Here is a 13,534-nt window from a genome sequence, read left to right on the forward strand (position 1 = left end):
TGTGGCCATAATGCCATCAGCCATATCCTGCCCCTAATGGTGCACCCTGAGAGGACTACTAGAGCAGGCTGCAATTTCCTGCTTGAGGAGATCCTCCACTTGATCCAGGAATTGAACCCATGTCTTTTATGTCTCCTGCATCAGCAGGCAGATTCTTACCACTATCGCCACTTGGGAAGCCCACTAAGTGTTAGTCACTCAGTCAAGTCAGACTCTCTGAGACCCATGAACTGGGGAAATGGCAACCCACTTCATTATTCTTGCCTGGGAAATCCCATGGACAGAGGAGCTTGTCGGGCTACAGTCTATGGGTCACAAAGAGTCGGACTCAACTGAGGGACTGAGTACCAAATGTACTACATAGAATAAAACAGGCCCAGCAGCATTACAACATATACCAAGCAGCATAGTTGATTAGTCCATAATTTGTTTGAGAGTACTACCCTATATTTGGGGTGAGCTTCATGGGTGTGTGACCTGTGCAGTTGCAAAGAGCTTTGTGCTCAGAAAGGGCTCAACACCGGGTTAATGCTCCACAATTGCTATCCTGAAATTCTTAATACAGTTTGAACAAGAGGCCCCTTATTTTAATTTTGTACAGGGCCCTGAAAATTATATAACTTATTTGGACCTTAAGTACTCTAGAATGCAAACCTGTTAAGGGCAAGGAGTATTTTTCACCCATTTATTGCATCAGGTGCAGTAGGCAATAATTCAAAGTAAGTTAATGCTCAGCATCAATAATGGTATGCTATAACATTTTCCTTTCGAGTTATTTCCGTTAATTATTGCCCTGAAGATAATTTTACATCAATTCCAGTATTCAGATTTTACAGTACCATACAGATAAACCAAAAAGATTGCTGAACAGTAACCTGAGTGCATGTACATCTCAAGAACTTCCTATAAGTTAATTGTCCTCCATTCTTTGATGGCACAATCCCACCTAGTGGTAGTCACACATTTTACTATCTATTTTTCACATCTTTGCCCTCCCAAACCTTGTACCTCACTAGTAAATAGCCTCTTGTCTAATTGTGCTTCTTAATTAAGGTGATATGTGTCCTGATTTACTCAAAATAGTTCCAATTTTTGCCTCTTGACCCATCACAATCATTATTTTGTCCATGCCTTGCAGCATGTGGGATCGTCCCTGACCAGGGATTGAACCCCTGTCCCCTGCAATGGGAGCATGGAGTCTTAAACACTGGACCACCAGGGAAGTCCCAGCACAAGTTATTTTATTTTAGTTTTTGGCCACACTTTGTGGCATGTGGGATTTTAGTTCCCCAAACATAGATCAAACTTGCACCCCCTGCATTGGAAGATGACATCTTAACCACTGGACTGCCAGGGAAGTCCTTGGCACAATTATTAAGAGTATTCCTTTCATGGAAATGAGTGAAAGTCACCCAAATGAGAATAGGCAAGGACTATTCAAAGATTGCAAAAATCACGTGCATTTTGGCAGAGACTCAAAGGCAGGTAAAGGACTGGGAAAGCGCCATAGCTGAGAGAAGGGAAGGTTTCAGATGTGTGCTGACTAAAGGCTGTTGGCATGGAGAAGCTGTGGAAGGGCTAACTAAAGAGCAGGGCATCTCTGTGACTAGTTGTGTGTGCTCAGTCCCTCGGTTGTGTTTGACTCTTTGTGACCCCATAGACTATAGCCCACCATAATACTAGAAGGGTTGCCATTTCCTACTCCCGGGGATCTTCCTGATCCAGAAATCTAATCTGCATCTCTTGTGTCTCCTGCATTGGCAGGCGGATTCTTTACCACTGTGCCACCTGGGAAGCCCAGGTGACTACTTAGGGGAGCATATTTGATTTTTCTGGTGAGTCCTGTCAGTGGAGTCCTAGACATTCAGGACCAATGCTACAAGGTTTATGGTTTGGCTTCTGGGACTGTTTGCTAGAGATATTGTTCTCACTTCCTATAAGTCTAACTTGTAGATAGCAGGTTGGTTTCCTGGGCTGGTTGCTGCAGATTATAAATCAGAGCATAGTTTTTCTGTTTTGTTTTACAGCGTCTGGCCATTGTTCATTTGAATACCCAGTTTCTCACCTTTATGTCTCATAAGGGTTCCAGTTTAGACAATGAATTATATAGTCATCAATGTATGATAGGAATATGGAGAAAAACTGTGAGAGTGTGCATAGCTGAGATTCCTTACCAAGGTTCAAAAGGGAGGTTGCCTGCTTGCTGTGAGCTTGAGGCTGAGGCTGTATCCATGTTTTCTGAGATGAGGAAAAAAACCTTTGATTTGGTTTATTTTGTGAAGGCCAATAATTCTGATTTCTAATCAAGTTTGTCCTCCTTTGAAATGAATGCCGTATTCACGTCCCTAATCCTAAGAGAATACAAGTAATATTCTGAGCTGTCATTTTTTCATTATATCTACAAATGTTTATTGTCTACTATATGGCAGTTGCTATGCTAAAGTCAGAGGATACAGTGATGATCACAGATATGGTCTTGGAACTTATATTCTAGTGAGAGGGTCAAACAGTGGGCTGGCTAAATAATAAACACATGGAACTTCCCTGGTGGTCCAGTGGTTAAGAATCCACCTTGCAGTGCAGGAGACATGGGTTTGATCCCTGATTGGAGAACTAAGATCCCACATGCCATGCATGCTGCAACTAAGACCTGATGCAGCCAAAATAAATAAATAAACAAACATATAATTACAATAATGACAAATTTCAAAAGTTGAGCCTAAGATTAATGTGAAAGAACAAATGGCCAAGAAGAGCAAAAGATTGTTGAATGAGAATTTAAATATCAATACTCTTTTTTAAAAAACTTTATTGATGTATCTTGTATCTATAATAAAATGTATTCATCTTAAGTGTATAATTCAATGCTTTTTTAATTGAGGTAAAATTAACATAAAATTCACCATTTTAAATATAATACAGATGATATTTTGTGACTTTTAGTATATTTACAGTGTTGGGCCAGTGTCATGAATACGTAGTTCAAGAATATTTTCATCAGTTCCAAAAGAAAGCCCGTGCCCTTTAAGCAATCACTCCCAATTCCTCCCTTTCCTCAGCCCCTGGAAAGCATTCTAAGCCACTTTTTGGATCTATGAAAGTGAAACTGAAAGTATTAGTTACTTAGTCATTTCACACTCTTTGCAACCTCGTGGACTATAGCCCTCCAGGCTCCTCTGTCCATGGGATTCTCCAGGCAAGAATACTGGAGTGCTAGCCATTCCCTTCTGCAGGGGATCTTCCCAACCCAAGGATCGAATCCATGTTTCCTGCATTGCAGGTGGATTCTCTACTGTCTATCTCTTTGGATTTGCCTATTATGGACATTTCATATGCATGAAACCATACAATATGTGACTTTTTGTGTCTGGCTTCTTTCACGGAGCATAGTTTGTTTCCAAAATTTATCCAGGTTGTAGCATGTATTGGCATTTCATTCATTTTGTGGTTGTGTTCCATTGTATAGATATGTCACATTTTACTTATCAGTTCATAGTTGTTTGACATTAGGATTATTTCATCTTTTTAGCTTATAAGAATAATGCTGCTTTGAACATTTGTATACAAATTGTTCTATGAATACGTGGTTTCAGTTCTCTTGGGTATACAGCTAAGATTGGGATTGCTAGGTCATGTGGGAATTCAATATTTATCTTTTTGAAGAACAACCAAACCACTGTCCACAGCAGCTGCAGTATTTTACCTTCCCACCAGCAGCGTATGAAGGTTCCAATTCCTCCATATCCTCTCCAAGACTTATTTTCTGTCATTTTGTTTTTTAATTTCAGTTGTCCTAATAGGTGTGAAATGATATCCCATTGTTTTTGATTTGCATTTCCCTAAAGTTTATTTCTTAATGGTTGCCCTGGGATGTACAATTAAATACCTTAATTTATAACAATCTATTTTGAATTAATATATTTCAACAGCATATGAAAACTTTGCTACTACTATATATATACATATATATATATATATATATATATATATATATACACACACACACATATATATAGCAAAGTAACGCTCAAAATTCTCCAAGCCAGGCTTCAACAGTATGTGAGCCAAGAACTTCCAGATGTTCAAGCTGGATTTAGAAAAGGCAGAGGAACCAGAGATCAAATTGCCAACATCTGTTGGATCATAGAAAAAGCAACAGAGTTCCAGAAAAACATCTACTTCTGCTTTACTGACTACGCCATAGCCTTTGACTTATGAATCACAATAAACTGGAAAATTCTTCCAGAGATGGGAATACCAGACCACTTTACCTGCCTCCGGGCTTTCCCTGTGGCTTAGCTGGTAAAGAATCTGCCTGCAGTGCAGGAGACCTGGGTTTGATCCCTGGGTCGGGAAGGTCTCCTGGAGAAGGGAAAGGCTACTCACTCCAGTATTCTGGCCTGGAGAATTCCATGGACTGTATAATACATGGGGTTGCAAAGAGTCAGACATGACTGAGCAACTTTCACTCACTCATTTGCCTGCCTCCTGAGAAACTGGTATGCAGGTCAAGAAGCAACAGAACCAGACATGGAACAATGGACTGGTTCCAAATTGGGAAAGGAGTAGGTCAAGGCTGTATATTATCACCCTGCTTTTTTAACTTCTATGCAGAGTACATCATGTGAAATGCCGGGCTGGATAAAGCACTAGCTGAAATCAAGATTGCTGGGATAAATACAGTGACCTCAGATATGCAGATGACACCACCCTTATGGCAGAAAGTGAAGAGGAGTTAAAGAACCTCTTGATGGAAGTGAAAGAGGAGAGTGAAAAAGCTGGCATATTGGCATACACACACACACACACACACACACATATATATATAGCTTTGTCATTCTCATTACATATTTATACATTGTGTGCCCATCAGTAGATTTGTAATTATAGTTTTATGTAATTGTATTTTAAATCATATAGGAAAGAAAGAATTACAAACCAAAATTAAATTAACATTAACTTTTATATTTACTTAAGTTGTTACTTTTACCAGAATTCTTTATTTCCTCACATGGTTTCAAATTAGTGTCCTTTATTTCAGCCTAAAGGACTGATCAGATCAGATCAGATCAGATCAGTCGCTCAGTCGTGTCCTACTCTTTGTGACCCCATGAATCGCAGCACGCCAGGCCTCCCTGTCCATCACCAACTGCCAGAGTTCACTGAGACTCATGTCCATCGAGTCAGTGATGCCATCCAGCCATCTCATCCTCTGTCGTCCCCTTCTCCTCCTGCCCCCAATCCCTCCCAGCATCAGTCTTTTCCAATGAGTCAACTCTTCGCATGAGGACTGATACTCTTCATCTTTTTAGTAGTGGGTCTCCTAGCACAGAAATCTCTGTCTTTGTTTACCTGAGAATGTTTTCATTTCTCCTTCATTTAAAAACATTTTAGAGGGGAAAGTATGGGAAAGGGATAATTAGGGAGTTTGGGATGGACATGGATACAGTGCTATATTTAAAGTGGGTAACCAACAAGGACCTACTGTATAGCACATGGAACTCTGATCAATGTTCTGTGGCAGGTTGGATGGGGAGGGGAGTTGGGGGGAGAATGGATATTTGTTTATGTATGACCGAGTCCCTTCACTGTTCACCTGAAACTATCACAACATTGTTAAACGGCTATACCCCAACACACACAAAAAAGCTAAAAAAACATTTTAAAATATGTAAGCAAATTTTCAAAAATATGTAACAGTTCACCATCTTAACCATTTCTAAGTGTATATTTCAGTAGTGTCAACCACATTAACGTTGTTGGGCAACAGATCTCCACAACTTTTTCATTTTGAAGAACTGAAACTCTGTATGCATTGACTAAAAAGTCCACATTTCCTCCTCAACTCAGCCCCTGGAAACCACCATTCTACGCTTTGTTTCTGTGAGATTTACTACTAGGGTATCTTATATAAATGGAATCATTCAATATTTGTCTTTTTGTGGCTGGCTTATTTCAATGTAGCATAATATCCTAAAGGTTTATCCACATCATAGCATGTCACATGAATATTATTCATGAAAGGCTGAATAATATTCTGTTGCATTTATATATAACATTTTCTTTATCCATTGATCTGTCAAGGAACATTTGGGTTGTTTGGACCTCTTTGCTATTGTCAATAATACTGCAATAAACATGGGTGTGCAAATCTCTCTTTAAGATTTTGCTTTCAATTCTTTTGTATATATATACCCAGAAATGAGATTGCTGGATCATATGGTAATTCTATTCTGAAATTTTAAAGACACTTCCATCCTACTTTTTTATAGTGGTTGCACAATTTTACATTCTCATTATCAGTACAAAATGGTTCCAGTTTCTCCATAGCCTCATATATTGACCATATAAATATGTGTCTTCTTATGAATGTTCTATTTTGTTCCACTTACCTCTGTGTGTGTGTGTGTGTGTGTGTGTGTGTGCGCGTGCGCACACTCAGTAGCTCAGTCATGATTGACTCTTTGCAACCCCGTAGAGTATAGCCTGTCATGCCCCTTGGTCCATGGAATTTTTCAGGCAAGAACACTGAAGTGGGCTGCCATTTCCTCTTCCAGGGAATCATCCCAACCCAAGAATCGAACCCAAGTCTCCTGCATTGACAGGTGGATTCTTTACCACTGTGCCCCCTGGGAAGCTGACTGTGTCTCAACTCTCATTAATATCACAATGTCTTGATGGCTGTAGATTTAGTATATCTTGAAATCAGCTGATGTGAATCCTTCAACTTTGTTTCTGTTTTTCAAAATCATCTTGAAATGATATTTATATTATAATATAAAGTATTATATTTCCTTTGCCTTTTTACATAAATTTTAGAATAAGCTTGATATTTCTATAAAAGAAATCCTACTATGGTTTTGATTAGAATTGCATTGAACCTATAGATCATTTTTGGAGGAACTGACATTTTAAGCATTTTGAATGTTCTGATCCATCCACATTGTTTCTCTCTCTATTCATTTAAGTGTTTGATTTATTTCATGATCTTTTTGAAAAAAAGATCCTGAAGATAACTTAGTAGCTTTATCCCTAATATCTCACACATTTTTGGTGATAGTGTAAGTGGTACTGTTTTAAAATTTTCATTTCTAACTGTTAATTGGTAGTATGTGCTTAATTGTCGAATTCTTTCCAGTCCCATGGACTATAGCCCACTAGACTCCTCTGTCCATGGAGTTTTCCAGGCAAGAATAATGAAATGGTTGCCAATTCTGATTCCAGGGGATCTTCTTTTCTTTTTTTAGGATTTATTTTCTTTACTTTACAATATTGTATTGGTTTTGCCATACAACATGAATCTGCCACAGGTGTACACGTGTTCCCCATCCTGAACCCCCCAGTCCACTTCCCTCCCCATACCATCCCTCTGGGTCATCCCAGTGCACCAGCCCCAAGCATCCTGTATCCTGCATCGAAATTAGACTGGCGATTCATTTCATATATGATATTATATATGCTTCAATGCCATTCTCCCAAATCACCCCACCCTCTCCCTCTCCCACAGAATCCAAAAGACTGTTCTATACATCAGTGTCTCTTTTGCTGTCTCGCATACAGGGTTATCGTTACCATCTTTCTAAATTCCATATATATGTGTTAGTATACTGTATTGGTGTTTTTCTTTCTGGCTTACTTCACTCTGTATAATAGGCCCCAGTTTCATCCACCTCATTAGAACTGATTCAAATGTATTCTTTTTAATGGCTGAGTAATACTCCATTGTGTATATATATCACAGCTTTCTTATCCATTCGTCTGCTGATGGACATCCAGGTTGCTTCCATGTTCCAGGGGATCTTCTTGACCCAGGGATCTTAACGTCTTTTTTGTCGTCTGCATTGGCAGCCAGATTCTTTACCACTAGTGCCACCTGGGAAGCCCCAGTAGTATATAAAAATGCAATTGGTTCTTGTGTATTGACTTTGTGTCTTCCAATCTTGTTAATAAGACAATTGATATAGACAAAATCAATACCCTCCTTTTTAGCCCATAAGTATTTTTTCTTCCCTTCTTGTACTGACTAGTCATAGCAGAGAACAGAAGGGCCAACACTGAAAACAAGATTAAGAGAAAGTCTTTGAATACGAAACCACAGTTCCATTTCCCCATTTGTTTTTCAGAACACTGGCAGCCTGGCTTGTACCTCTGTAGGTAAGAACTTGGGCTTTTTTCTGGAGTAACTGAAGGGCCCTCTGGAAAAGATCCATATTTGAGGAGGTGAGGGTCAACTACTGATCAACTGGGTCACCACTGAGCAACACACAATGAAACCATTAACCAACCAGTCCTGCTCATCCACACTGAGCTTCCCACTACCTTCTTTTTTCTTTTGTTTTGTTTTTTTGGCCATACTGTGTGGCTTGTGGGATCTTAGTTCCCTGACCAGGGATCGAATCTGGGCCATCGGCAGTGAAAATGTAGACTTCCAACCGTTGAAGAGCCAGGGAATTTCTCCAACTACCTTTTATTGTTTATTTTTTTTTTAATTTAACATATGAAAAGACTGTCAAGAATCAAAGCTTGCTTGCACTGTGAATTACAGATCAAAACAAAGTAATGGTGAAAAGAATAGAGGAAACAAAGGCAAAGCACAGAGCGAAGTATTTGAAGTACGTCAAAACTTATACTCTTGTAAAAATGGGAAGGGGCTTCCCTAGTGGTCACTGCAGGTAAAGAATCTGCCTGCAATGCAGGAGCTGCAGGTGACACGGGTTCAATCCCTGGGTCGGGAAGATCCCCTGGAGGAGGACATGGCAACCCACTCCAGTATTCTTGCCTGGAGAATCCCATGGTCAGAGGAGCCTGGTGGGCTACAGTCCATGGGGTCGCAAAGAGTTGGGCACGACTGAAGTGACTTGGCATGCACACAGAAAGGGGAAGATACTGTATCACTGAAATAAGAAGAGGGTGCTATAAAACAGAGCAATCGGAGGACAAAAAAAATCTCATAAGTAAAAATATAATATTATAGACTTCATTAGAATGTTTATAAGGTAAAGTGGAGAAATTCTTATAGAAAGTAAAACAAAAAATACACAGGGATGAAGAGAGGAGAGGAAATATTCCTCAATCTAGGGGGTCCCAGTGTATAACTAAAAGGAGTTTTATGAACCTAGAAGGGAGAAAGCAGAAGTAAAAAGTAATAATCAAAGAAGCAACCCTTAAAATGATCAGAACTGGAAGGCATGGGTATTTAAATTCAATGAGCCTACTGAATGCCTTGAACAATGAAGAAGGCATGTTATTATGACATTTCAGAACGTCTAGGCTAAGAGAAGATCCTACATCTTTCAGGGAGAACAGACAAGATGCATCCAGAGTGTCAAAAATTTTAGAATGGCAGAAAATTTTCAATGTGTGCAGTAATACAGTGCTGTCAAAATTATTCTGGAAAATAATTTCAACCTATAATTCTGTACTAATTCAAAGTATCAATCAAGGTAGGAGTAAAACGCTAGTCTTAATAGCTATAGTTAGTAAAAAGCTAGATATACTAAGTTTCCATGTAGCCTTACATTCATATATCCTTTCTCTGCGGGCTTCCCAGGTAGCACTAGTAGTAAAGAACCTGCCTGCCAATGCAGGAGACATAAGAGACGTGGATTTGATCCCTGGGTTGGGAAGATCCCCTGGAATAGGAAATGGCAACCCACTCCAGTAATTTTTCCTGGAGAATCCCACAGAGAGAGTTGCCTGGTGGGCTGCAGTCCATAGGGTTGCAAAGAGTCGGACACGACTGAAGCAACTTAGAGTGCACGCACATCCTTACGCTGGAATCTACTGAAGGGAGCCATCCAGCAAGTGAGAAAGTGAAGTGAAAGTTGCTCAGTTGTGTCTGACTCTTTGTGACCCCATGGACTGTCCATGGAATTCTCCAGGCCAGAATACTGGAGGGGTATGAAGAGGAAAAGTTAAAATTTTTACATAACCTCCTGCTCCTTATGTCTCTGTAACTCAGCTTGCTCCTTGCAAAGTCTGAATCACGTAGGTCTCAGAAAGTGGGGACTCACAATACTAGGAACTGGAGCTTATCTCACTTACCCTTGTCCTGCTCTTTGCAATTGCCCTAGCCCCTACAAAACCGCAAACCCGCTTAATCATGCCTGTCCGTGTATAAAAACTCTGTAACCCCTTTGTCTGGGGCTCAGAGCTTGGAGTGTTAACTCCTCTGGGCCCGCCAGCATAGTAAATCTGAGTTCTCCAACTCTCTGAGTGTGATGCTTGGTTTCTACAACATTTCTGGAGGCCCCAGCAAGATTCCAACCACGCCAGCCCCTTGAGTCACTGGACTGGTGGCTCAGCCGGGCTGGAGTGAAGGAACCCTGAGAAGAAGGAGGAGGCACACCACCTGACGGTATTCCGGGTTCTCTTTTGGACCCGTGTTCCGACTCTCCGGATGGCCAAACCCCGAATGGACTCACTGGAGGGATGGACCAACTCACCAGGAATGGCCACAGGATAAGGTAAAGCTCCGGGGCCAGTCCCCAGTGAGGACCTACCCCAACGGGCAAAAGAGGAGACTGATCACCTCCTTGGGCTCCCAGGAAGGGAACATCAGATAGCGAGAACTGGGGACCCGGGAGAAGAGAGATATTGTGACTAATAACCTCCCTGGAGCTCCCAGGAAGGGAGCAACAGTTAAGGAAACCTGAAGACGCGGGAGAAAGGAGGCATTGTGATAGCCTCTGAATGATTTTGAGTGTGTGATTGCTGATTGAACAGAGTGAGAGAAATTTTTCTTCTTGGAAACTGCAAAACCAATTCTTTTTGCATATGCAATTAAAAACAACGATGGGCTGCTGTCTATGGGGTCGCACAGAGTCGGACACTACTGAAGCGACTTAGCAGCAGCAGCAGCAGCAGCTTGTTAAAAGGCCTGCCTAGGAAAAAGCTTGAAGTTAACCCTTTCCATGTCCTTGAAATACACAGCCAACTTTGCCTGAAACCTCAGCCTTGGGCAAATTAGAACTTCAAGCAAAGAAAAAAAGGGGTCAAAGAGATATTTTAAATCTCAAACAAAAAAACTATAAGATCTCTGTCAGTCTGTCTGTCTGGATTTATGTATGTCTCAGTGTATGTCTTTTGTTTTTTTCTGATAATATTGTTTACGTTGTAAATGGGTTCTAATTTAATTGCCCTAAAGAAAAGTAAGTACTTACAAATCAAACAATTCTAAATACAAGAAAAATTAACCTAAATAAATTTCAGATTCACATAAACTTGGAAATATTCAATATTAAATATCTAGTATTAATGTTTTTTGCTAATCTAATAAGGAAGTAGGATGTATGCTTTTACTAAAGAAGATATAAGAATAAAATTACATTTTATAAAGGGAAAATAAAGTAGGTCTGACTTACAGGTAGCTGTTACAGAAAGTAATTAAAAGGTTTGTGGAAAGTGGACCCTGAAAAAAAGTTTTACGCATGGTTAGGACTGAGTTTAAAATAAATTTAATTAAGTTTACCTAAATGAGTTTAAAGTAAGCTGGTACAAAAACTTGAATTTGGCCTTTCTCTCTGTTAAGAGGACATACTTTCTTCAGATGCTGAACTTCTTTTAATAATAGATTTAAGTTTCTTTACCTCTTAATTGATCTGTTCTATATTTACCTTTGAAATCTTTTGTTAACTTTGGCTAAGTGAATAACTATTATTTCACAGTAACTTATATGATCCTACCTGACTAAGTGTTATAAACTCTTTTGATATTTATCAACAAAACTTCCAAATAACTTGACTTCCAGCTAGCTTTGGGATGCTTCCAGAGGGCCCCTGAAACATCCCAAAGAGCTATTAAGCTACCTGGGTTCATTGGACATGTTAAATTACATGAGAAGTACTGTTGAAGGGGTGATAAATCTTTTCAGGTTATACTGTATGGTTGATGTTACAATATAGATACCCTAAAATTATGTGAAATTCATATAGATCTGATATGCCATGATAAAATACAATTATAATTCTAGTTATCATATTAAAGTGTTATGACCAGGTTTCTTTATCAGTTGCAATAGAACCAGATTTTAAACATGCCTCCTATGGTTTTACTCTCATGCCTTTAGAAGAATACTACTAGTTTTTCAAAATATATGAAAAGACTTTCTAAGATTAAGCAGATAAACAAATTTTGTTATTAACAGTAAGCTGGTACCAGACTGGAATTTGGTCTTCTTTCTGTTTAGAGAATGAAGTTTTCTTAGAATGCAGCTTTTGATAACAGATTATGAATTTCTTTGCCTTTAAGTGATTTTATTTGTTTTTAAAATCTTTTTGTTACTTTGGTAAAGTAAATAAACATTATTTAAGATTATGGTACATGTAGACAAAGCTCATTCTGCTTCTATAAAAAAATAATCCCTCACGGTTGGACTTTTGCTATCTTGATGTTCTTAAAACATGGTAATAGTCTGCGCCTAAATCAGGAAATTAAAAATGGATAAACAACAGCTAAAAATCAAAGAGCCAGGGCTATGGGAAATCCAAGACAGTAGCTTGGCTTTTTCTGGCTCCCTGACAGACCTCATTTTTATTTGATGGGTTAAAGCCTTCCCTGGCTACAGTGTTAATGCCTTTACAATGAGTTCTTCAAAAAAAAAGAAAAGAAAAAATTATGTTTCATTGAATATTAAGTTCTAGTTTTGCTAATTAAGGTCTGTGCTTACTAAGGCACTTCTGAAATAGTTCCTTGTTATATTATATTGCTAAAAGGTTTAATTAAGTTATTAAAAAGGACACTCTAAGATTATTTCTAAAGCTTATGTCAGTAACCAGTCTTTGGATAAAGGTCAGATGCTCCATGATATACAACCAGGAGATTAACACTTAGCTATAATCATTTACGGAGAAAGCAATGGCAACCCACTCCAGTACTCTTGCCTGGAAAATCCCATGGACAGAGGAGCCTGGTAGGCTGCAGTCCATGGGGTCGCTAAGAGTTGGGCACGACTGAGCGACTTCACTTTCACTTTTCACTTTCATGCATTGGAGAAGGAAATGGCAACCCACTCCAGTGTTCTTGCCTGGAGAATCCCAGGGACAGAGGAGCCTAGTAGGCTGCTGTCTATGGGGTTGCACAGAGTCAGACACAACTGAAGTGACTTAGCAAGCAGCAGCAGCAGCATAATCATTTAACTGGGTCAATTGACCTGGGGAATACCAGGCTATATCCAATGAAAGTTTTTGACTTAAATTCTTGCTTATGACTTTACTAATAACTGCTAGCTATATTATTTTCTATGTAGATTGTTTCAAAAGATTATTTCTTATGTTACCAAATGTGTGACTGAGCCTGTGATAAAATGCTGATATGCAGTTCCATATGAGATCAATAATTGTAATAATGTAACTCTAGACATGGGAAGAAGCAACAAGAGGAAATATTTTCCTGGACCAAGAGGCTAGTAAGACAGGTATGGTCCAGAGATTTTTGCTACTTACAAGGCCTGGCCTAGTGACAACACATTTGAGTAGCCTGTCAATAGAATCTTTGTTAGACCGGAAATGAGCCCTCCCAGCACCACGGGACACAA

This window comes from Bos javanicus, chromosome 16 (assembly GCF_032452875.1).
Source record: "Bos javanicus breed banteng chromosome 16, ARS-OSU_banteng_1.0, whole genome shotgun sequence".
In the NCBI taxonomy this organism is placed as follows: Eukaryota; Metazoa; Chordata; class Mammalia; order Artiodactyla; family Bovidae; genus Bos; species Bos javanicus.